This window comes from Marmota monax, unplaced genomic scaffold (assembly GCF_021218885.2).
Source record: "Marmota monax isolate L192 unplaced genomic scaffold, Marmota_monax_Labrador192_F-V1.1 WCK01_AAM20220418_F8-fsc00065, whole genome shotgun sequence".
NCBI classification, from domain to species: domain Eukaryota; kingdom Metazoa; phylum Chordata; class Mammalia; order Rodentia; family Sciuridae; genus Marmota; species Marmota monax.
Window position 1 is genome coordinate 10,411,573 of NW_026694038.1, and position 25,735 is coordinate 10,437,307.

The 25,735-nt window shown below is 39.0% G+C and overlaps 2 long non-coding RNA genes across 2 annotated transcripts in view; one reads left to right on the plus strand and one right to left on the minus strand.

Annotated features, from left to right (window-relative positions):
* The window catches only part of LOC131424939 (uncharacterized), a 17,650-nt gene extending 9,651 nt beyond the window's left edge, over positions 1-7,999 (minus strand). Inside the window, exon 1 of the long non-coding RNA XR_009228610.1 lies at positions 7,599-7,999. This is a non-coding gene — a long non-coding RNA (uncharacterized LOC131424939). The remainder of the gene's footprint in view (positions 1-7,598) is intronic.
* On the plus strand, positions 6,147-25,393 carry LOC131424940 (uncharacterized). The gene is made up of 2 exons (XR_009228611.1): positions 6,147-18,574; positions 22,273-25,393. It is a non-coding gene; the product is annotated as an uncharacterized LOC131424940 (long non-coding RNA).
* Positions 25,394-25,735: the final 342 nt, after the last annotated feature.

The following is a 25,735-nucleotide window of genomic DNA, read 5'->3' on the forward strand; positions in this document are numbered from 1 at the left end:
TCACTTAGTCATCTCAATAGATGGCAGAGAAAGCCTTCAACAAAATTCAGCACCTGTTCATGATAAAAACACACAATAAACTAGGGATAGAAGGCGAGTACCTCAACATTATAAAGGCTATTTATGAAAAAGCCAGAGCCAACCTTTATTTGGGGGTTCACGGTTTCAGAGGTCTCAGTCCATAGAAAATGGGGAAAAAAATGAAAGCATGTACTTTAAAATCTGGAACAAGTCTACTCTCACCACTCCTATTTAATATAGTGCTAGAAATTCTATCCAGAGCAATTAGGCAAGAGAAGGAAATAAAAGGGATAAAAATAGAAAGGAAGAAGTCAAATTATCACAATTTGCTAATGATATGATCCTGCATTTAGAAGATCCAAACAAAACAAAACAAACAAACAAACAAAAAAACCACAAACAAACAAACTCCACCAAAAGAGTGCTAGAGGTTTTTGGCAAAGCATGTTGGAGAAAAGACAGCCTTTTAAACAAATAGTGCTGGGGAAAATGTTTGTCCTTATGTAGAAGAATGAAACTGGACCCTTATCTCTCACCCTGCACAAAATCAATGCAAAGTGGATAAAAGATCCAGGAATAAGACCAGAAACTATGCAACTCCTAGAAGAAAATGTAGGGCCAACACTCCAATGCATAGGCACAGGCAACAACTTTCTCAATAGAATACCCAAAGCTCAGGAAATAATGCCAAAAGTTAACAAATGGAATGGCATCAAATTAGAAAAAACTTCTTAACAGCAAAGAAAACAATTAAGAATGAGAAGAGAGAGAACCTATAGAATGGAAGAAAATCTTTGCTAGCTACTCTTCTGTCAGAGGATTATATCTAGAATACACAACTCAAAAAATTAAAATAAAAAATCTGAAAACCCCAATTAATAAATGGGCAAATAAAAATTGGTGCAACCACTATGGAAAGAAGTATGGAGATTCCTCAGAAAACTTGGAATGGAACCACCATTTATCCATTATCCCACTCCTCAGTACATGCCCAAAGGACTTAAAATCAGCATACTACAATAACATAGCCACATCAATGTTTATAGCAGCTCAATTCACAATAGTCAAGCTATGGAATCAACCTAGGTGCCCTACAACAGATGAATGGATAAGGAAAATGTGATATACATACACAACAGATTATTAGTCAGCCATGAAGAAAAATGAAATTATGGCATTTGCCAGTAAATGGAAATGAAATAAGCCAGTTCCCAAAAAATTAAAGGCCAAATGTTCTCTCTGATATGTGGATGCTAGCCCACAACAAAGGAGGGTAGGAAGGGGGAAGAATAGAAGTTCATTGGATAAAACAAAGGGGAATGAAGGGAAGGAAGGAGTGATGGGAATAGCAAAGGGAGTAGAATGAATCGGATATAACTTTCCTATGCTCACAAATGACTTATTTGTGACCATTATGTTAAGTGAAATAAGTTTCACACCATCAGTGAAGCCTCACATCATGTACAACCACAAGAATGGGATCCTAACTAGAATAGTTATATTCCATGTATGTATGATGTATCAAAATACACTCTACTGTTTATGTTTATCTAAAAAGAACAAATAAAAAATGGGCAAATGAATTAAATAGATATTTCTTAAAAGAAGAAATATAAATGGCCAACAAATATGTGAAAAATATGTTAAACATCTTTAGTAATAAGGGAAATGCAAATCAACACTACACTGAGATTTTATCACACCAGTCAGAAGGGCAGTCATGAAGAAACAAACAATCATCAATGCACAAGGTCAACCTGGGATGCCTTACTCAGGCTTTCCCAATCCCTGTCCTTAGTGCTTTCAAAATACTACTCAAAAAGGCTACTAGGAGGAAGCCCAGTGGTCAACACAAAAGCACACAGGTAATCAGGCAATTAATCACCACTGTAAGAGGAATCAAGTCATGAACAAACAAAAGAGGAGTTGGGTTTCCTATGGGAAACCCCAAGAATGCCAGGAGGAAGAGCATTTTTGGAACATTCTCATCAGAACTCTTGGAAAGATTCATACATCAAAAGCAAGTTGCTATTGAAAAGCAAAATCAGAAAATTAGAATTCCAAGAAGTGAAATCTTGACAATTTAATTATCAAAATTAATTTCAAAATTCCGGGAAGTCTAATAAATAGAATAGATGAAGCAAGGACTGAATTAGTGCTGGGGAAGAGAAAGTTTGGAGGATAAAAAAAAAAAAAAAAAGCAATCTTCCAAAAGGCAGAGACAGGAAGTAAAGAGAGGAAAAAGGTGAGGAAAGACTGAGAAAAGGCCTGGACAGTTCACCTTCCCACACGATGCTGGAAAGAATACAGAAAGAGGACATAACTTTTTTTTAACCTTAATTTATTTGTGTATTTTTATGTGGTGCTGAGGATCGAACCCAAGGCCTCCGCACATGCTAGGCGAGTGCTCTACCCTTGAGCCATAATCCTAGCCTGGACATAACGTTTTACCAAACAGAGGAATGAAAGTCTTGAGGTTGACAGGGCTCACACAGAGACATACTGATGAGATCTGTAAGGATAAAAAGAATATCCTGACACAGAAGATTGTTTGTGAAGAGACCCAAGTCAAATTTAATCAGACTGACCTCAGCAGCACTGGATGTTACAAGACAATGGATAAGCTGGGGTGTAGCTCGGTGGTACATGCATGAGGCTCTGAGTTCAATCTCATGAAGAAAGGAAGGAAGGAAGGAAGGAAGGAAGGAAGGAAGGGAGGGGAGGGGAGGGGAGGGGAGGGGAGGGGAGGGGAGGGGAGGGGAGGGAAGGGAAGGGAAGGGAAGGGAGCAAGTTCCAGATTTGGAGGCAAATAACTTGAACATAGAAATATATGCCAGTTGGATTAAATGTAAAAATATTTCAGACACAAGCAAAGAATCAGAAGCTTGTCTTCTATATGCTATTTCTAGAAGAGTTACTTAGAGACATACTGGGAGATGAGCAGAAAAGGAATCCAAGAAGGAAAAAAACTGGGGCTCTAAGAACCTAACCTAGTAAGACAATGACAAGAAATACCAAGATGACAGTTGCTCTGAGTGCCTCAGTAGAACTGAGTCCAAATTAGAAAGGAAGTCAGAGGCTCCATGGAAACACTATTCAGGAAGATGGTGGGTGACATTAGATAAATCATGAGATAAAGATCTCATCTATCCACATACCGTCTGCCAAGAATAAGATGGTGGCATTAAAAAATATTTTTTTCAACAGAAAGAGAATGGTCACTAGATGTTCAGGGAAATCAAATTATAAGAAAGTCATGTTCTAAATATGAAGAAAGTTAGATTTTGAGCAGTTAATAGTGTATGAGAAATAGTGCCGAATCTTCTGAATTAGATAAAGTCTGTTTGAGTTTATATTGGGTACTTGTCATACACAATTCTCTGCGCTGAGCGTGTTTGTTTGATTTCTTTGTAGAGCTGAAGAGATTGGGTCTGGGGGCACTCAGGATGTACTTTACTGAACCACATCCCCAGCCCCTTTTAAATTCTATTTTGAGACCAGATCTCACTAAGTGGCTCAGGTTGGTCCAGAACTTTCATCCTCCTGCCTTAGCCTCCTGAGTTGTTGGGATTACAGGTATGTACCAGTGTATCTGGCTAACTCGAATAATTTTGGGGGTTACTAAAGACTGAACACAGAGGTACTTGACTGCTGAGCCACATCCCCAGTGCTTCTTATTTATTATTTTGAGACAGGTCTTGTTAAGTTGCTCAGGGCCTTGCTAAGTTTCTGAGGCTGGCTTCAAACTTGGGATCCTCTTGCCTCAGCCTCTGAGCAGTTGGGATTATAGGTGTGAGCCACTGTGCCCTATGTAAATTCATTTTTTAAAAAAAAATTTATTAGTTATCAATGGACCTTTGTTCATTTATTTGTTTATATGTGGTGCTGAGAATTGAACCCAATGCCTCACACATGCTAGGCAAGCGCGCTACCACTGAGCCACAATCTCAGCCCATAAATTCATTTTTTAAGGAAATGTCCTTTTTCTGATAGCCCGCAGAGATTTGCCTTTTGAATGTGCCCGCCTACAGGATTTTTAGTTTCTCTGGGGCAAGGCTGAGCGTCTCCACCACTTTTGTTCTCTTGGTCCAGCTTAGCCCAGTCCTTACTGGGGTCAGGAGGGCACCCTGGGCAGACACAGCACCCCTCTGCTCCCCATACCCTTTCATAGACATCCTGTATGGGGTGAGGGACAAGGGAAAGTAGCAGGTCCAACTTGGTTAAGCACGGTGGTGAGAACCCACACGTTAGGAACTTAAAGTCCTCTACACCAACCATTAGACTTCTGAATTTGCAATAAGTAAAAATGAAAGGCCTGAGTACTTCAGTGTTGAATCAGTCCAATCACAAAAATAATCAAACAGCAGAAATAAACACAGAGCCTCTTCCCATGCGTAGTAAGTGCTTTGCTGGGCTTTGTGTTCCTGCCATGATGCTCTGTCTCACCACAGGCCCAAAGCAATGGGGCCAATTGATCATGGGCTCAAACCCCCCAAATTCTGAACCCAAATAAACTTTTTTTCTTATAAATTAATTGTCTCTGGTATTTCATCATGGTGTTGGAAAACCAACTAATATAAGTAGAGAGGGGGACAGGAGAAAATGAAGGGAGGACCTTGTTTTCAAAGAGGATGAAACCCTGGAGGCAGGAAGTGCTTCCAGTGCCCAAGGAGTCAGGCCCTGGGAAGCAGGTCTGTGCTTCAGGTTGCTTTCTCTGCCCCCGAATCTTGACATTATCCTTGACTTTGTCTCCAGGTTCTGCTTCAGCATCTTTATTCCAAAGAAACAAGGCTTTTAAAAACATTTTCATAGGCCCTGGCTTGCTTACTATGAGAAGGCAAACACATTAGAATGCAGCTACTTTCCAAATTAAGTAGGATTTTTTTGGTAAATACTTTTGATGGGATGTTATATTGAATCATATGAAATTGCCATTTAGCAAGGTCGACAAATGGCCTGATATTAGCAATTTCATATGGTTCAACTTAATGACTTTGCTTTTGAAATCGTTTGGCCATAAGTGCTGCATTTAATTTACAGTTTGCTATGATTTCTCAGCAACCATTATGGAATTTATATGAAAAGAAAATTCTAACCTACAGATTGTGATTAGAGATAATGATATTATAAATGTTCATGAATACCACATTTAACAATTAATGGAGTTGACATAATGTGGCATCTCTAAACATTCCAGTAAACATTTATTCACGAGGATCTGAGTTGTCTTCATTTTGGAGCTGTTGGAAGTTAGCTTCCCAGGAAGCAGGTCTCTGAGACAGATTCGCCCACCAGCAGCTGGGGGAATAAACTTTTCAGTCCTATGGGCATCTGGAGGGCAAAGCAGAGTATCCATAATTGCTGCCCCTCCCCTTTTTAAGTTTCTGCTAGCCTCCCAGCCCTGGATCTAAAGGAGCCAAGAGATCAAAGCCCTGCTGAACGGAGCTGATGGGACTTGTGGCATTAGTTATGAAGGGAAAGACTTTCATATAGCCTCTAGAGGAACAAGAGGGTGTTGGGCAGGGTGAGGCTCACTGGTGGATGTCAAGGAGCACTACTGTAAAGAAGCCAGAAATCCTACCTGTTTACCCGCCTCCTACCCCGGGGTCAAGTTTAAATTCCTGACTGGTAGGTCATGGCCTTACTTTGAACCTTGGGGAAGGTGCAGGACCTGGTGACTGCCATCTCTCCCTCCAGCCTCAGGGCTCAGTTTAGCCATTTTAGTGACCTCCTGGTGTTTTGAAGCTCACCTCAATGGCTCCAAAGTGTAGCAAATCAAGGTCACAGTTCACTGTTGGAAGTGAGTTCCAAAACTACTCAGATTTTAATTAAGCCATCTATGAATTTTCTCTTTTTTTTTTGCTTCATGTCCTGACTGTTGGTGGGGGCAGACAGCAAAGATGAGATCCAAGCCAGGCTGATTTATAAAGAATCATGCCTATCTCTCCTTCCCCTCTCTCATGACCCTGTGCAGGCATGGTTATGGCTGGGACACTGTATTTCATTACTAAGCTGCAGCAAATGAAAGAAAGAAAGAAAGAAAGAGAGAGAGAGAGAGAGAGAGAGAGAGAGAGAGAGAGAGAGAGAGAGAGAGAAAGGAAGAAAGGAAGGAAGGAAGGAAGGAAGGAAGGAAGGAAGGAAAGGGGAGTGGAGCCCCAAATTAGAGAACCAATGGCTTAATCACAAGGACCCCTGTACCTGCTTTGCTGAATATCTACTAACATTGCACCTATGCAGACACTGGTGTGGCCCCTGTGCAAGGATGACATGGAAACTTGGAATGCATTCCATATTTTCTTCAGGGTTGTTGAAAAAGTTCTGAAGATTAATAGTGATGATGGTTGCACAGTGTGAATGTACTTGAGGCCACTGAACTGTACACTTAAAAGGACTAAAATGGTAAATCTTATGTTACATATGCTTTACCACAATTTTTATTTTAAAAGCAAAAAAACACAGCCCAAAGGGATGGAGAGCTGAAAACATTATAGATAGGAAGTAGACATCTATGAAGTAAAAGTCACATGATTCATGAAATAAATCACAGGCAAATGAAAAACAAATATTAAAATCCAAATATAAGCTCTCAGACATGATATTAACCTGATGTAAGTTCAGAGTAGTGGAAAGAGCAAGCTCAGATATCTCCTGGCTTCAAAGTCCAACTGTGCCACTTACTAACTGTGTGAACTTGGATAAGACACCTAAACTCTGTAACCTGTTTCCCTTACATATAAAATGAAAGTAATGACATCATATTCACAAACTTATTAGAAGAATTAAACAAGATAGCATGGGCAAGGCATTTAGCATTGTTGCTGGCTCCTAGTAGGTCCTTTTCTCATGTCTTTTCTTCCTGGTTCAGCATTAAAAGATTGCAAATACAATATTTTGTGGAATATAGAAACTAACTTGGAAAATAATCAAGATAAAATAAAAAACCAAAAAATACAGAGACAGTTTTTGGATAATAGCTTTTGGCAGAGGCAGACCAGGTATAGCAAAAACAGTAAATTGTCGAAAAAGATTTTTAAAAACACTAGCTGTAGGGTACTGGCCTAACTGCTGTGATTAAGAAACCTTTGTCATTCCTGTGCAAGGATGACTTGGAAATTTGGAATGCAAGATGGAAGTCGATTTTCCTCTGTAGAAGACTTCAGAAATAAACTGCAGAGGCAGCAAGTCACCTCCTCTGCCCTCAACACAAGATTTTCATCTTTGGGTCCAATGTGTTATTGTAGACCTGGCCTCATCTAGGTAGCAGGGAGAGTGGGGAGGCATGGACATTTTAAGAGCATAACTCAGAAATGGCCTAAGTCACTTCATTTCCACCCACATTCTGTTGGCCCAATCCATGCAGGAAAGGAAACTGGGAGCAGTGAACCCAGCTGGTGGGCATGATTTTAGCTAGATTTCAGAATTCTGTTATTCAATATGAGGAGAATGCATGTTGCTGGAAAAAGAGCCATCCCTGTCATGACCCATGGTTCTCTAGTCTATGACCACAGGCTTTCCAAAGGAGTGCAGCCACATAAAGCCCAGTTTCCTGCTTATTAATTTAGTCAGTAAATACTTACTACTTGCTAAGTGCTGGGCACCGTTCAATATGTTGCCAATACAGCAGACTGCAAAACAGACGAGGTTCCTGAGAAAGCCATGTTCAGCAGGCAGAGAAAGTAAACAAGAAATCAGAGAAAACATTGGATACCAGTAAGTGCAAAGATGGAAATGAAGGGGGCAGAGGAGCAAGGGACTTGGTGGTTGCTTTGGTTGAGTGCTTAGGGTGCCTCTTCCTGAGGAAATGACGTGTACATTGAAACCAGAATGACGGAGTTGCCTGGCATCTCAACAGCATGAAGCAGTAAATGCCAGCTGGGGGAACTGCACGGTGGAAGTTCTGATGGTGCAAAGATCTTTCGGGTTTTGTGGTGTGGAAGGGCTGGTGTGGCTGGATTCAGTGGGAGATGGGAGAGAAGACATGGAGGGAAACAGAAGGCAGCCAGGAGCAGACTTTGGAAGCATGGGAAACTGGTCCTCTGGCATTTTCCAGCATTGAGCACATTATTTGCAAGGTAGGAACTCAAATGAGTACTAAATAAATAAACTAAGATAAAGACCCGAGGCTGTTGACATCTACAGATCTCCTCTGCTCTGCCAATAGAATGACTCTCTGTGCATCCTGTACACACCCTTCCCTCCTGTTTCTCAGAACCTCTTATAAGATTGCTCTCAGTGTCTTTGATGGTCCAATGTCCCCTTGTTAAAAATGGCCTTAGGAAAGGAACTTGGGGAGAGGGCAGGTATCTGAATAAAGCAACTGCACCTGCTCTTTGGCTTTCTCTACTCTGTTAAACAGCTCCAGTCCTCTTAATTTCTCTTCCTGTGGTTTTGCAAATCTGGAACCAGCCTGTCACCCTTGATTAGGATCAAGTTGGAGGAGGCAATATAACAGTGAGTGACAGGATGGAATACTGGTTAAGCCAGTAGCCTTTACAACCAGACTGCTTGGGTTTGAGAAAGGACTTAAAATGTCACCAAAATGAGGTCACAAAATTCTTCAGCTCAGGGAAATATAAGGCATGAGACTGCAGCCAACCAGGTCATCCTGGCCTAGCATGGCAAGTTTCTGTGGACTCTCTGACACCACACAGATAATAAATAACCCGAGACGAAGCGTTTTTCTGCTTATGACAGTTCTTACCTGGAATGTATAGCATAAGTGACCAATGACCAGCGAATGTCCTGTGCTGTTCTTTTGACCAGTGCAGTTGGAACAACCAGTTTGCGATCACCATCTTTTTGTTCTTTTAAAAATAATCTATAAAAACCCAGACCTCCCCCGCCTCCCCCAGATGCCATCTCAGGAGCACTTATCTGGGCAACTAGAATTGGAGTTTTCTTCCTGAGTGTCCAGCCCCACTTTGGCTGAAGTGAACTCTTGGTTCCACCACTTTCATGCCTCAACTTGCTTTGGTTGACAGGTTTCAACCCCAGTTTGGCCAGTTACTATCTGGGTCACCCTGAGTTAGGTACTTAGCCGCTCTGGTCCTCAGTTTTCTTGCCTGTGAAATGGTGGATAATAATTGTCCATGACTGCAATCCCAAAAGATCCGAAATGAGGATTTTTTTTAGTAACTCAATTGAGGGTAAAACCTGGCCTTAGGTGATCTGAAGCAATTTGGCAGGGAACTTGACATGAATTAATTTTATTTATCCCACTTTTTGTATTACTCTATTGTACTGCGGAAATATTAATGTATTTGATTAGGGGACAAACCTAGACCCTGCTGGGGGAGTTATGAAATTTATAACCTATGGATCATACTTCTTCTTTTTTAATTAGCTTTTAGTTGTAGTTGTACACAATACCTTTATTTATTTATTTATTTTTATGTGGTGCTGAGGATCAAACCCAGCGCCTCGCACGTGCTAGGTGAGCGCTCTACCCCTGAGCCACAACTCCAGCCTCTGGATCATACTTCTTAAAATCAGAATAATTATGAATTCCAAAAACTATTAGGCCTCAAGGATTTCAGATAAGAGGCAAACTGATTTCAGATAAGGACAGTACTGTCCTTAAAACATGACAGCAAGAATGAATGCAAGATTTCAGTTGTGATCATTGGACTAGCTCAAAATATCATGAGGAAGGTACTTGGATGTCAGTCATCCCCCAAACTCACGTTTCACTATTGTGGGTGAGATGACAAAATGTGGCTCAAATATATCATTAGGTGAATTTGCAGGTGCTCCTCAGGGCAGTCCCACTGTGCTCTGGCTTTGGCCAATCCATAGCCATTAGTTTCAGAGATGATTTCTCATAAGTGGGGACCCTTGGGTACAAGAAACAGAAGTCTGCATGAGCTAGCTCAAGCCAAAGGAGTCTCAAAGAACCCAAGATCAAGAGGCAACTGGGCCTTAGGGAGGTTCTGGAACCAGAGATAAGAGCACCACAGAAATTTAAGAACTCCCTCCTTCTCTCTTCCCTACTGTATGCAAATCCATTCCATCCATCCATCTGGCTACAGAGTAGCTTTCTCTACTTTGTAATTAACTTTTTAGAAAATGACCACTGCCTGAACCCCCCGAGTCATATCATCTTCATTATGAGCACAGTCCTACAGGGGTTGGACTTCTAAGTCCAAATTCCAAACTTCTCAGGACGGGGGACATTGGAATAAGTCTTATCATTTCGAGAGAGGAGACACTTCATGAAGGAAGTGGTCAGATACTATAGTTGGGCAAGATTATTTAATTTTTCTGTGCCTAACTCATCCAAGAGAACTCTCAGCAGTTTTTAACACTATGCAAAATAGTGTTAAAAATTGTTCATTGAATTCAGCAGAAAGATCATTAATGACCATTTTGAGCAGGTAGAAGGATAGCAGGGCTGAAGTTGTGGTACACTGAATGTAAAGAACAGGAGACAGGAGGTACAGATGACTCTCATGAATTTTTGATTTAAGCCAAGCAGATGAGTGATAGATGCAATTAATTATTATTGTTCAATGTGGTTTAAGTGGCTAAGGGGTGGAGTGGTATGTAGGGACAAGATCACTTTGCCTAAACATGGTTGCTACCTCAGTAACTTTGTGGATGGGGAAGGGATGGGAAGCTCCTGGTAGAATGGGGGTAAAGATAATAAAGAGTGGAGAATGGAAGAAAACAAGAGTGTGTGTGTACGAGTATTTGTGTGTGTGTGTGTGTAAGCTACTCAAAAGACATGGCGGGAATAGTTACTGCTGTGGTTTGGATGTTGAACATCCCCCAAGGCCCATATATGACAGCTTGGTCCCCAGGCACTGTTGGAAAGTGGTGGATCTTTTGGGAGGTGAAATCTAGAGGAAGGTTGTTAATCCTGGGGGCTGCCCTTGGGAGGCAGTTCTCTGAGAGGGTTGTTAGGAAAGTTCAAGTCTGGCCCCCACTCAGTCCTTTCTCTACTGCTGGCTTGGGATGTCATCTCTTGCTTGCTCCCCAAGGACACTCCAGCCATTGACATCTGTCATGCACCATAAGATGAGGCAATTAAGGGGTGGTCCTCACCAAGCTGGCCCAATGCCATTTGGACTTTGAACACTGTGAGCTAAACAAACCTCCTTTTCTTTATAAGTATCCTATCTCAGGTGTGTGGATATAGTAATGAAAAGCTGACTCGTACAGTTTTGGATTCACAACAGTCCTCTTTAAAGCTAGAAAAGTACCAAGTGATTGGGCAGGTGGTCAGGTTGTGAGTAGAGATGTTTCTGACCCCATTATCTTTCCATCTGGGAAATGTTTCAGTGGAGCAAGGCAAGGAAAAGACCAGCAATAGCCCATTTCGGCCCTTGGTTAGATTTCCTAGGGAGTAAAATCACACCTCCCAGTCCTACTTGCTAATCACCATGCCATCAGAGTCTATGTAACCCCAGCTCGAGGTATTACCTATGAGATGCAAAAACTGAGTATGCAGTTAGTGAAGAGATGTCTGCAGTCTCAGTAAAACCAGGCCTTGTTAGGAAGAGCTGTGGATTGGAAGGCAGGACACCTGGGTTTGAATCATAGCCACTGAAAACTTGGGTGCATCACTTACTCTTACTGGACCTGAATGTTCTTATCTGTAAAACAGAGTTGTACTCAATGTTTTCTATCATTACTTCTTGCTCTAACTTGCTAAGATTCTCCTTGTCTTTTGAGCTTCAAGGTTTCAGAGCATTCTAGATCTTTACCAGAAAGTATGAGTCTGGGGAAGTTGAAACCCAGAAGAGCCAGCTGCATTAGTTTGCTAGGGCTGCTTAACAAACTACCACAGACTGGGCGGCTTACCAAAAGAACACTTATTGTAAAGCTTATCACAGTTCTGGAGCCTCCAAGCCCAACATCAAGGTGTCTCCGCTGGGCTGCAAGGGAATCTGTTCCAGTCCTCTCCCCTCTCTTCAGATTTGCTGGCAGTCTCTGGCCTTCCTTGGCTTATAGATGCATCATCTAATCTTTGTTTTCATCTCCATGTGGGATTCTCTATGCATCTGTCTCTATGTTCCCATTAAAAAAAAAAAAAAAAATCAGGACACCAGGCCAGGTCGAGTGGCCCACACCCTGCAATCCCAGCAACTCTCTCTCTCACACACACATACACAAAGGGCACCAGTTTAGGGCCGCTCTAATGGCCTTATTTTATTTATTTATTTTTATTAAAGCATTGTAGTTATACATTGTCATTGGTTCATTTTGACAAAATCATACATGCATGGGATTTGGTTTCAGTCCCTACCCTCTGTTTCCTCCCCTCCTTTCTCTCCCTAGTCTTCTTATCTACTGATTTTCCTTTGCTCATTTATTTTTGATTAGATCTTCTATGTACACAATAAAGGTGAAATTCCCTGTGGTATATTTATATATGCACATAACGTGATTTTGTTAAATTCATTCCACATTTCTTCCCCTTTCTCATCCCTCCTCCTTCCCTTTTGATCTCCTTCTACTCCACTATTCTTCCCTGATTATGATATTCCATTCCTTTCCACCTTCTTTCCTTTATTTTGCTGTAGCTTCCACGTATAAGAGGAAACATTTCACCCTTGATTTTCTGAGTCTGGTTTATTTCACTTAGCATGATGTTCTTCATTTCCATCCATTTACCAGCAAATGCCATAACTTCATTCTTCTTTGTGGCTGAGTAAAACTGCATTGTGTATATATGCCACATTTTCTTGACCCATTCATCTATTGATGGGCATCAGGGCTGATTTCATAATTTGGCTATTGTGAATTTGCTGCTATAAATATTGATGTGGCTGCATCCCTATAGTATGCTGATTTTAGATCTTTTGGATATATACCAAGGAGTGGGATAGCTAGGTTTTATAGTGGTTCCATTCCTAGTTTTTTGAGGAATCTCCACATTGTTTTCCAGGGTGGTTGTACTAGTCTACAGTCCCACCAACAATGTGCAGCTGCCTTTCCCCCACATCCTGAATAACATTTATTATATTTGTTTTCTGGGTTAATTGCCATTCTAATTGAAATGAGAGGAAATCAGTGTAGTTTTGATTTACATTTATCTAATTTCTAAAGATGTTGAACTTTTTTTCATATAATTGTTGGCCATTTGTGTTTCTCCTTTTGAGAAATGTATTTAGTTCTTTATCAATGGCCTCATTTTAATTCCATTATCTCTATAAAGATCCTATTTCTCGGTAAGGTCACATTCTGAGGTAGTGGGAGTTAGTACCTCCATATATCTTTTCTGGAAGACACAATTTGACCTATAATACCAGGTGTAGTGCCTGGCTAGATGTTTCTTCATGGAAGAAATGGACCAAAAGTAGATTTGGGGATTTTTTTTCCCATTAGCCAATATGTTTTTCTTATTTTTGTGCAATACTCAGAGTTATGTTTATCTATCTTCTTGCTTGTTCCCTCTGTTGTGTCTCCGGCTCCAATTTATATAAAATTTTACTTCATTTCCCTCATTCTTCCTAATTGGATCTTGGAAAATAAAGAAAAAAATATGTTCTTTACTCTCTGGTTCACCTTCCAGAGAAAGAATGCAACCAATATCTTCATGGAAGCACAATTCTGCTTTTAAAGCCTCTTTTCTTCTCTACATTTCCAGGGTCTCATGGAAATCTTGGTGTTGAAGGGACCTTATATGTTTTCTAAGCCCCCATGTGGCTTGCCACACCCTTAGGCATCTTTGCATGACCATCTCTCTACTTCTGAAGTATTATGATAATGACTGTAAGCATTAGATGTATCTATGTTGGGCTGAAATCCATTTCCTCATCTGTCACCAAGAGCAATCTAGAGCTTGACAGAGCAAAGCCATTCTGTGTTCCAAGTTCCATGTTCCTTTGGGCAGCTCTGGAAGCAACACCAGTTACTCAGTCCCAGATTCCTAATAACATTGAGACACAGATTTCTCTGGTTTCACAAGTTAATTAGCTAAAGTCAGGGTCTGTAACTAACTAGTTGAGATAACTTGGGAAGGTTATAGAACCTCTTTGAATATCAGGATCCACATCCTTGAACTGAGTTACAGCAAAAGAATTTGGGTTTCAAGTGCCTGCCCTCTCAGTAGCTTAACTTTAATGAACCTCAGTCTGTTAATCCACAAATGAGGACTAAAGTACCTGCCCTCAATTCGTCATAGGATTGATGAGAACAAATGCGACAGTGTTTGTAAAAGTGATTTGTCGCCTGTTACCGATGTTGCTGCTGCTGCCATTCTTAAGGGCCTGGCAGGAGGTTCTCTTTCTAGACTGGGTTAAGACAGGAAATACATTAAAAAAACAAAATAAAACCACTTTTGCTCCAAGTCACCCTAAACAACTAGGAAGTGTTTGGGATATGAATGCGTAGGAAAACCAGGAGGGGTTATTCAAAAAATTATTTTCCTAATCTATGGCTCAAGTTCTGAGTTTTAGCCAGCTTCTAGAGGTGTCTGGGAAAGAGCCAAGTTCAGCTCTTAGAAGATCAAATTGGGGAGAAGTGCATGTATTGTTCTGGAATAAATTAAGCAAAACACAGGATGACAACCATTCTTTTGATCCCTTCCTCTGTCCAAGTCAAGAACTAGCTCCTCTTGACTTTAGAGACTTTAAGAAAAAAGTGGACACAAAAGAGTTCTTTTGTAAAGAATCACAAGAAAATAAAATGCTGGGTGTGTTCTTTCCTGGCCACCTCTCCTCTTCATACCTCTTTCTTGTAGCATTAAACAGAACAACAGAACTCTGTATGCAACTCACAGATGAAACCATTACAGAACTAGGAAGGTATTTCCCTCCCGGATGTGGACCTGAGACTCCACAGGTATGGCCCAGGGCTACTTCTCAGCAGCACCAATGGTCAGTGGGGCTCCTCATAGATCCATGCACACCCATTCCATTCCTGGGGTATGCCAGGTGAGTTATGACCTTCCTGGTTCTCATGATGTCCTGTTTTTGTCTAAGAGTGTCCTGTGGCCCTTTCAACCAGTCTAACACAAAGAGAATGGGGCTGCTTTCAGGAGCCCGAGGGTCTGGCGTCTGTGCTGCTTACACATGAGCAATTTTAGTATCCAGAGATTCACATCAGGAGCTAATTAAAGACAATCCTAAATTATTTATCTGGGTTAGATTTCTGTTCACGCTTCTTCAGAATAAAAATTCTATTTCCCTGATATTATCATAAACCATCTTAATGAATCACAAATGTTTGTTTTTGTGCCTCTCTGTTAATTTTTGTTTTGGCTCTGACCTTGGTTTATAAAAGAGCAAGCTTCAAGATTTCTACAGTCCTTGCTACCACCAAGTGTAATCAGCTGAGAAAATGTTTTGTAGCACTGGTAAAACCATCTGATAATGGCCTGAATTTATATTTAGGGATAACAGAATAGGGACTTTGAAGCCTTATCATTGAAAAACACTCAAAAGCAAGCAAAATATAAAATACACATAATTTTTAAAAGATCAAGTTACCCATAATTAGAGTACTGGTTCTCAAGCTTTTGTATTTTTCTGTTACCTCAGTAGGTCCTTGGTGTAGCCATTCCAACTCTGGTTTTTGTTTCTGTTTTTGTGGCACGGAGGATTGAATCCAGGGCCTCATGCAAGTTAGGCAAACTCTCTGCCACTGAGCCACATCCCTATGCCTCATCTTTAAATTTTGAGCAGGATCTTGGTAAGTCATTGAGGCTGACCTGGAACTTGCAATCCTCCTGCCTCAGCCTTGCTGATGGCTTGGATTATAGGTGTGGGCCACCATATCTGGTTCAAACTCTGGGTTATTTGCTTATTTATTTTTTTTAAACTTTGAGAATATTTATTGTAGGATTTGATTTAGGGGGAAAAAAACCTAATGAAACACATCTATGCATGCATAATTGTGGAAATCCACTGAAGGAAGGAGGAGTAAATTAAATAGAAGATATTGAGAGATGATTGATGGAAAAGTGAGCTTTAGATGAGTCAAAAAGTCTAAGAAAGATTTAGTTATACCAGATTGGAAGTTGGGGAGATCCTTCTGAAAAGGTTGAAGGAACAAAAACAAAACTAAACTAAAATGACTTGAGTCAAACTCTGGTTTTGAAAAAGCTCTAGTGGTGATTCTGAAAGACTCCTCTCCAAGAGTAATTTACAATTTCTAATTCACACTACCAGCCCCAGCCCATCAAAATGTGATGCTATTGGCTCTTCCTAACTCAATAAAGTCTCTTTATTTTATTTATAAACTAAATGATAAACTTATTTGGTGCATGCTTTTGTAAAATTTACACTATTTTACAAAGTTTTGCTCACAGGCAAAGTTCTTTCTGTTACAACCCTTATTTATTTTTTCTTAGTCTTAAATCCTGTTAGAGTTAAAAAAATAAATTTAGTAAGAAATAATTTGAAAAAAATCTTTTTAATGGCTGTGTATATGTGTTTTCATATTTACAACTGTGTTAGTCTGGGTTTTGGGGGTTGTAACATCACAATTCACCTCAAACCTGCTCAGGCAAAAAAAGTGAATGTATTGGCTCATGCAGTGATAAAGTTCAAGCTGTGGCTGCTTCAGCTAGACGCAGGGATTTCATTAATCATCCCAATGGTTTTCGTAACCTGAGCCCCCCCCCCCCCTTTTTTCCCATTGTAAATAAACTTCATTCATGTGGCCAAGACAGAAAGTCACCAAGAGCTTGGGATACCCCCCCTCCCCGCCCAGCTAAGCAGCCCTCGAAGGATCTCGATCCTGCTATCAGTATTATCAGCTGCAGAAGGCTCCACTGGTTGCCTCTGGTTTGGGTCTTATCTTGTGGCTGGTGCTGGGGCAGAGATTGATGGCACTGTGATAGTAGGAGCAAATGTGACTCCATTTTGTTTTATGACTTCATCCTGTAAAACAACCATGCCAAGTAGAAGAGTCATGACTGGAGCAAGATGTTCTTTTCCTTTTGCTATAGAAACCTTTAAGAACACGGAACTACCTAATGGGGTATTGTTTCTGTAACTAGGGTAACGGGGCTCTGTTTCTGTAACTGGGGTGACTGGGCTAACTGTGATTGGTTAGGCTTCCCTCCGCTTGATTGCACTGTCCCACTTCTGTAACCTGGCTTGCTTGCATTGGCTAGACCCCCTAAACATCCCTTTTGCGGTTTTCAGGCTTATAAGGATTGCCCTTGCAATTGTTCGGGGCTGATCAGGGGAATAGCTTTATGTTCTGGTCAGCCGCCACTGGTGTGCTTCAATAAAGGCTTGATTCGATTATACGTGAGTGGTCTGGAAGTCAGTTTATGAAACCCTGGGACGAAGCTTTAACTATAACATTTGGGGGCTCGCCCTGGATCCATTTCTTCCCTACCCTCACGCCAAATTTGCCTCCAAAAACGGGGCTTTGGACCTCGGTCCCGGAGTAGAGGGGAGCTCCTGAGAGACGTTCCTCAGCCTCACTCCGAGGACGACTCCAATCCATCCTAGGACGCTCTGAAAAGCTCCTGCAGGCTGTCAGTTCTGGTGAGTCGACTCTTCTCTGGGGGAAAAGGTCAGATTGGACACAGTCGCTTACACCTTCTCCGGGACAGGATGAGACGTTGTCACTGTCTCCCTGGAGGTCTCCCTGTGAGACCTCATCTGTCTGTATCTGGGGCCCACTGGAGGCCTCCCTGGGAGGCCTCATCTGTCTGGGGGCAGGATGAGATGGTCGTCTCTGCCCCATTAGAGGTCTCCCTGTGTGACCTCAGCGATTGTTGCTTGTCCTGTGTCTGTTTTGCTGTTTGTCGTTTCTCCAGCATCCTCTTGCTGTTTGTCATTTGTCCCATGTCTGTTCGCTGGCTGTTTGTCCTGTTCTTCTATCTGAGTGTTGTGTGCGGGCCCTTTTCCTGTTCTCATAACCACTCTTCTTTCACCAGGACTCCTTCGATCCACCGACATCAGAAACAAGGAAATGCTACATTTCCTCTACCTGGACCCCTTTAACTTGTTTTCTTAACAATTTTCAGGACTTTGTTGGTTTGTTTTTGTTTGTTTCCTTTGTGTTCTGTGTTAATTTCTACCTCAGTTTGTTTCTAATGGGAAAAAATGGTTAAAATGGTTTTAACTGTGCTCACTACAGCTTACATTAAAATGTAAAGTGCTGCCAACAGGACTAAAAAAATTGTCAAAAGTAAAAGCTAAAGGTAAAAAGAAAAAGACATTCTAGAGATTGCCTTCATTTAGGAACTGGGCCAGGTGGCCAACTGGGTAAATCATGTCAGTTCCTATAGAGGACAGATTAAAACTAAATGTTTTATAAAATTATTATTCCTATATTGTATAACAAAAAGCATAATTTTGTCTAGAAATTTGGCTTTTGTCTCTCAGTATTTACAAGCATGAATAACTCCCAACTATTAAAAAATGGTCTAAAGATTTTTCAATGTCAGGCTAAAAGTTGGTGGCTGCTATCCAAGAAACCAGAAAAACCAGTTTAGAATGGGACCCCAACCTGGGGGACTCTCCCAAGGAGACCAATGAAACTGTGTCTTTGGGAAGTTCCTCCAGGGAAAAATAAGTCCCCTTCGTTTGTCTATGTTCCCTCAACTCTTTTCAGCTTTCATGAACAGGACCACCTCAGAAAAAAGGTCAGAAAACTTTTAAAATTCTATATTTGTTAAATTCATAATTTTGATCCAATACGCTTAGGTTAACATGTTTTTCTGATTACACTCTGCTTTATTCTAAGGCCGATTTACAAGGGTTAACTCTCAATCTAATAGGTTTTATAAAAAAAAAAAAAAATAAGCTATAAGGTTTTTGTCTGTTTGCTTTGTGTGGGTGCACCGGTGTACTGTCTGTCTATATGTATTGCCATGTCTACATATATTTGGTACAAAAAATTGACATATGAGCTTATAAATTAAAAATTTTAAAAAATGGATCCAAATACTTTTGGTTAATATGATCTAAAAGGTTCAATTTAAATTAAAAAAATAGATAAAAGTACAAATGTCTTTAAAGTTACTAATGCACAGTTTTGTTTCTAGATGGTTAAACAGCTGTTAAAAATGTTAATGTCTATAAAGTGTCTAACATCCGTTGTCTCTAGGATTTTTATTCAACAACAACAACAAAAAGGTTACTAATGCTATTCAGTGCACTTGTCTGATACCTTGTTTTTAAAAAAGATACATAAATTACATCTAAACATATATAAAATTAATCATAGACATGTTTGTTAGAGACATCTAATTAGTACAAAGTTAAAATGCTGACTGTTAAATATAATATCAAGTACTCTTAACTCCTTAAATTCCATAAGGTAAAATACTTAAGCAATGTTGGTGTTTTCATATGTTGGTAAACTAAAAAAGAAATTTAAAATTTGTGTTATTATAAAAAACAAGGTTACTCTAAATTACAAAGTCCCAACGGTATAATTCTACATACAAGAAGTCAAAAAGTTTCAACTGTATTTTAATTAAAGTACTGTAAATAACGAATATTTCATCTTATTAAAATAGATTAATTTATCTAAATTCAAAAATTTATAAGGGTTATTTCAAAATACAAACCAAAAAAGGGTCAATATATTAAAAATTATTAAAAAGTTCTAAATATAAAAATATATTTAATAAAAAACATTTCCAGGTAAAAAGTCTTTACGTGGTAAAGTATAATTATAATACATCTAAGTAAACAACAAAGGGTCTAATTAAGTAATATAAAGGTCTATAAATAAAAGACAAATATTAAAAGGTTTATATGTAACTTAGTAACATATAACACATATAACTTAGTAACATATAACACATAACATATATATACATATAAAGGTTTATATGTAACTTAGTAACATATAACACAAATATTTAAAACTATTCAAGGTTGTTCCCTAAGGACAAATAATAATGTACTGATATATTTATATGTTAAAATGACAAAAACTTCTAAAATATTAATTACATTATGTCTTATTAAGTTTTATCCCCTAAAACAAGTAATCTTAGAGAAATTAAGGTTTGTACATCTGTGGCTAAACAACAACTGTTATTTCAAAGTATTGTCTTACATTACAAAGTCTAGATTTTCCTTTAAAAGCTAACCTTGGTTAATATAAAAACATCAATAAAAGTGTGGTACATTACTCTTCTTTACAGATTAAATGTGTTCATATCTTTCAGGCATAAAAGTCTTTAAAGTAAAAGGTTTAAAGAAACATTTTATCAAGGTGGTATTCTCCAAACTAAAATTGTCTGTAATGGTAATTTAAACTTTTAAAGATAATCAATTTTATTGGAGATTTATTTATATCAATTGATATTTTGTAACCAAATTTTATGTTACCTTTTGCCCTAAATTTAAAAAGTAATGAGAGCCTAATCTATTTAAAGATTAATATTATAAAACATTTTGCCACTTTTCCACATGTAAAAAAAATGTTAAGGGCTCTCAGCCTTTCCTTAATTAATGTTTCAGATGTATGTCGTATTGTACTACTAACATTCATACAGAGTCAGGAAACAATATATGTAAACTTTATAAAATGATATCTGAAAAGAGAGACAAAGATCAGCTTTAAAATTAAAACACTTTACCTAAGATTTGTAAAGAGCCCTGCCTTATCTGAGATAAGGCTCTGCCTCCCACCTTACAACATGTCAAAATAACTTCAAAGTAGACGAGATTTCAGTTAATTTAAAGTTATATTCAAAGATTAATTTTATTACAAAAATTACTGTAATTTCAAATAAAAAATATAATGTATAACTCAGCCAAGGTTCAAAATAATATACAAGCTAAATATGTTTTTACTATTGTTAATTTCACTTTGTATTTTCATTATAACTAAAAAAAGTGACCACTACACTCAAAACAACCAAGAGACCTTTACTGTGACAATGTCTGATTAACACAAGAGAGAGAGAGAGAGAAAGTGAGGGGGGGGGAGAGAGAGAGAGAGAGAGAGAGAGAGAGAGAGAGAGAAAAGTACGAGAGAGAGAAAGAAGAAAAAAAAGTGAGAGGGAGAATGAGAGACAGGGAAAGTGAGAGAAAAAGGAGAGAGCAAGAGAGGAGGACCTGGCAAGAGAGAGTTTTTATAGCCAAAAATCTAATGGGGTCTCTAGGTCTGCAAACTGCCTTGTTGGTGTACAGTGATTGGATCATACAGTAGATGCTAAGGTGTCATCTTCTGCCTTCAGGCAGATCTTCAGCATTACGTAAATTAATAAATAAAATAAGGATATTGTGTTATGTAAAAATTAACTGTAAAGTTATTAAGATTAAAGTTAAAGCCCAGCATTCTTACTTTAAAACTGGTAAAACTGACTTGCTGGATGTTTAAGGCCAAATTTAAATATTAAGGTTAAAATAAAGGGTCCAAAGAAACCAATATTTGGCTCTTGCCCTCTAAGTCAGCCTGAACCCAGGAAAGGGAAAAAGCTTTGCAACTCCAGGCCACATAACCTCCCGATAAGGGAGATTAATGAGACCACTGGAGAATAGAAAGCCAATGAATGTACATGCTGCAAAAGAGGAGGGGTCATTTAAAAAGGAGACGTGCCTGATGCTTCCAAGGGAAGCCATATGGTCAGCAAGACCTTGACCCATCCTAATGCAGATGACACTAACAGAGCTAAAATGCTACTCACACATTCCCCAAGAATGTCCTCCAAGGAAACTCAGCTGATTCTTACCAATAGATAGAAACAAGGTCAGTTTGACCAGCTTGGTCTTAAACACCTAGCAAAAACAGTTAAAACCAAAGCACAGCCATTCCTGGACATTTACAAAAAAAACAACAGTTATTTTAATGTAACTTTAAATGTACACTAGTGTTAGCATCCCCCAAAATAAGTAAGACTGGAGACAACAGAAGAAAAATTCTTAGGCAAAAATGCCTGATAACTACCAATAAATGCCAGAAGTTTCTATTCCGTTTAAGGCCTACAGATCTTCCTAACTTCCTACATAGGTAGGTGTAATCAATGTTTATTAATATAATTATCTAGTCCTAAGTAACAAAAAGATCTTTACTGAACACAGAGGTCATGCCAAAAAGGTATTTTTACAAAAACCAGATGACATTAACTAATTTAACTAAATGTTGTGTCTACATTCCTGATAATTCTGACAATGTTAAAGATTTATGTTCCCTAAAAAAGTGCCTTATTAGGCTGTGTTTGGCCTTGTTATGAGGACATTTTCTCAGGTCTTCCGCCTCCTGGTAAACAATTATTAATTTCTGTCATTTTCATGATATTCATGGACAGGTTCCAGATGCTAAAACTGCTATTTTGTATTAATCTTACTTCAGCACCATGTCTTTTTGTTTCTCTCATAGAAGTGCCCACCCCAGGTGACTTTACATCCTGTTCTTCCTGAGCCAGATTTTTACCATGGACTCCTTGACCCACTCAGTTTCTAAAAAGGGACTCCAAACTGCTTGCCGTCTGCACATCGCCCCCTTTCAGCTGGAAGTAGCAAGAACAGTCATCGCCCTTTTCCCTTACAGCAGTTGGAGGTCCCTAATATTAGAAGAAAAATTACGGTCAATGTAGATGTTTGCCAACATGTCTAGCTCAGGAAGATGTACCTGGAAACTGCTCCCAAGATCACCCTGGGTGATCTCCCAGAAAGAGACACTTGCTTCCACAACCCAACTTATAAGTGGAAAAAACTCCCTGTTCACCAAAAATTGTGCTTTCCAGGTCCCGCTTTGAACTCCTTGACTAAATCTCTAAACTGTCAATAACTCTGAACTATGTAACCTACTATTTTGATGGAGTAAAGGGAAAAGAACACCTGGACTTATAATGGGGTATTGTTTCTGTAACTAGGGTAACGGTGTTCTGTTTCTGTAACTGGGGTGACTGGGCTAACTGTGATTGGTTAGGCTTCCCTCCGCTTGACTGCACTCTCCCGCTTCTGTAACCTGGCTTGCTTGCATTGGCTAGACCAGCTGAACATCCCTTTTGCGGTTTTCAGGCTTATAAGAGTGCCCTTGCAATTGTTTGGGGCTAATCAGGGGAACAGCTTTATGTTCTGGTCAGCCGCCACCGGTGTACTTCAATAAAGGCTGGAAGTCAGTTTATGGAACCCTGGGACGAAGCTTTAACTATAATAGCACCACCTAGAACATGTGGAATAAGGCAGGGCTCTACAGAAAAGGGGTGAAGTTGCCTCTGGAATAAGGGTTGGCAAACTTTTCTGTAATGGACCAGATAGTAATTTTTTTGAGGGGGCTTTATGAGCTACAAAACATCTTTGCTGTCTATTCCTTTCCTAAGCTTTCTCATTTCTGTACTGAGGAATAAGTGCTGAGAGTTGAATCAAAACTGAACAAAAAAGGACAGCAGGGATAAAGGAAAGAGGGAAAGAAGAAAAACAGGGAAGGATGGCAAGAGCATGTTTTAGAAAGTATGAAGGCCACATTTCTAATTACAAAACAATAAAACTGAAGGCGCCCTAGAAAGGTGAAGTTGGAAAAAAGGAGAAAAAAAATCCTTCAGTGAGAGCCATAAGAAGACATGCTCACAGAAGAGATGGAAACCACAACCTAATATTTTAAGGCAACTAAAATAAAGCAAGAAAATGAAAAAAAGCAATATCAAAAAAGCAACACAAATCAAAGGTGGAAGAAATCAGAAATGAGGTATTTGAAAAACAGGAATATTTGTAAATATAGGTAACAGAATTACCTCAGAAAAGAATTAGAAATTTAAAAAATCATTTCAGAAACTAAGGTTAAATTATCTACAATAAAAGAACAAATAAATATATTATCTTTTTTTTTTTTTGCATGCTGGGGATTAAACCCCAGGCTCTATCACAAAGTTTTACTCCAGCCCATATATTCATTTTTTCTCAAAACTAAGACAGCTTTATTGTCATTTATTATAAAAGTAAAACATATTACCATAAAATTAAAGCAACATAAAGTATAAAGGAATATAAATATCACCAGAATATAAATATCACCAGAATATAAATACCATTGCACAGAGATATTGTTAATATTGTTAATATTTTGGAAAACGACCTCCCCCAGGGAGAAAACTTGACATATTTATTTTTTTAAAAATTTTTAGTTGTAGATGGACACATACCTTTAGTTTATTTATTTTTATGTGGAGCTGAGGATTGAACTTAGTACCTCTCACATGCAAGGCATGCACTGTACCACTGAGCCAAGACCCAGGACCATATATTAATTTTTAAAAAGGAGATTAAAAGGAGGAAAAATTGAGAAAGAAAAAAAATGAAGAGATCGAATTTGAGATAAAATGAGCTTTAGAAAATATGTAAAGAAGTACGAACATTATGTATAATAATATTCAGAGTATACAAAGAACTCAAAAAATTAGACAATAAGTTAACAAATAACCCAATCAACAAATGGGCCAAGGACCTGAACAGACACTTCTCAGAGGAGCACATACAATCAATCAACAAGTACATGAAAAAATGCTCACCATCTCTAGCAGTCAGAGAAATGAAAATCAAAACCACCCTAAGATACCATCTCACTCCAGTAAGATTGGCAGCCATTCTGAAGTCAAACAACAACAAGTGCTGGCGAGGATGTGGGGAAAAGGGTACTCTTGTACATTGCTGGTGGGACTGCAAATTGGTGTGGCCAATTTGGAAAGCAGTATGGAGATTCCTGGGAAAGCTGGGAATGGAACTACCATTTGACCCAGCTATTGCCCTTCTCGGACTATTCCCTGAAGACCTTAAAAGAGCGTACTACAGGGATACTGCCACATCGATGTTCATAGCAGCAGAATTCACAATAGCTAGACTGTGGAACCAACCCAGATGCCCTTCAATAGATGAATGGATAAAAAAAATGTGGCATTTATGCACCATGGAGTATTGCGCAGCACTAAAAAATGACAAAATCATGGAATTTGCAGGGAAATGGATGGCACTAGAGCAGATTATGCTAAGTGAAACTAGCCAATCCCTAAAAAACAAATGCCAAATGTCTTCTTTGATATAATGAGAGCAACTAAGAACAGAGCAGGGAGGAAGAGCAGGAGGAAAAGATTAACATTAAACAGAGACATGAGGTGGGAGGGAAAGGTAGAGAAAAGGGAAATTGCATGGAAATGGAAGGAGACCCTCATTGTTATACAAAATTACATATAAGAGGTTGTGAGGGGAATGGGAAAAAAAAAAACAAGGAGAGAAATGAATTACAGTAGATGGGGTAGAGAGAGAAGATGGGAGGGGAGGGGAGGGGGGATAGTAGAGGATAGGAAAGGTAGCAGAATACAACAGTCACTAATATGGCATTATGTAAAAATGTGGATGTGTAACCGATATGATTCTGCTATCTGTATTTGGGGTAAAAATGGGAGTTCATAACCCACTTGAATCTAATGTATGAAATATGATATGTCAAGAGCTTTGTAATGTTTTGAACAACCAATAAAATAAATAAATAAATAAAAGAGTAATTACAGTTCTTTGAGAATACTTTGTTTTGTAGAATTGACTTTGGAACTATGTAAATATTTTATCTAATTCGAAAGTAAAATAAAATAAAACCAATTCCTAAAAAACAAGACTAAAATTAAACAAGTCAACCTCCCTGTCTATCCACAGAGACAAACCAAAATAGGGAGAAAATTTTCAAACTGCCTGTAAATCACATAATTTGGTTCTGTTCTCTCAGTGTGATAAACCTAAGACAAAAAGAACTATCAATAATTCATATGATTGATCATATTAATCAATATGATTGATTTCTAACAATCATATAATTGTTGCCAGTGATACTGGTATTGTAAGTCTGTTGT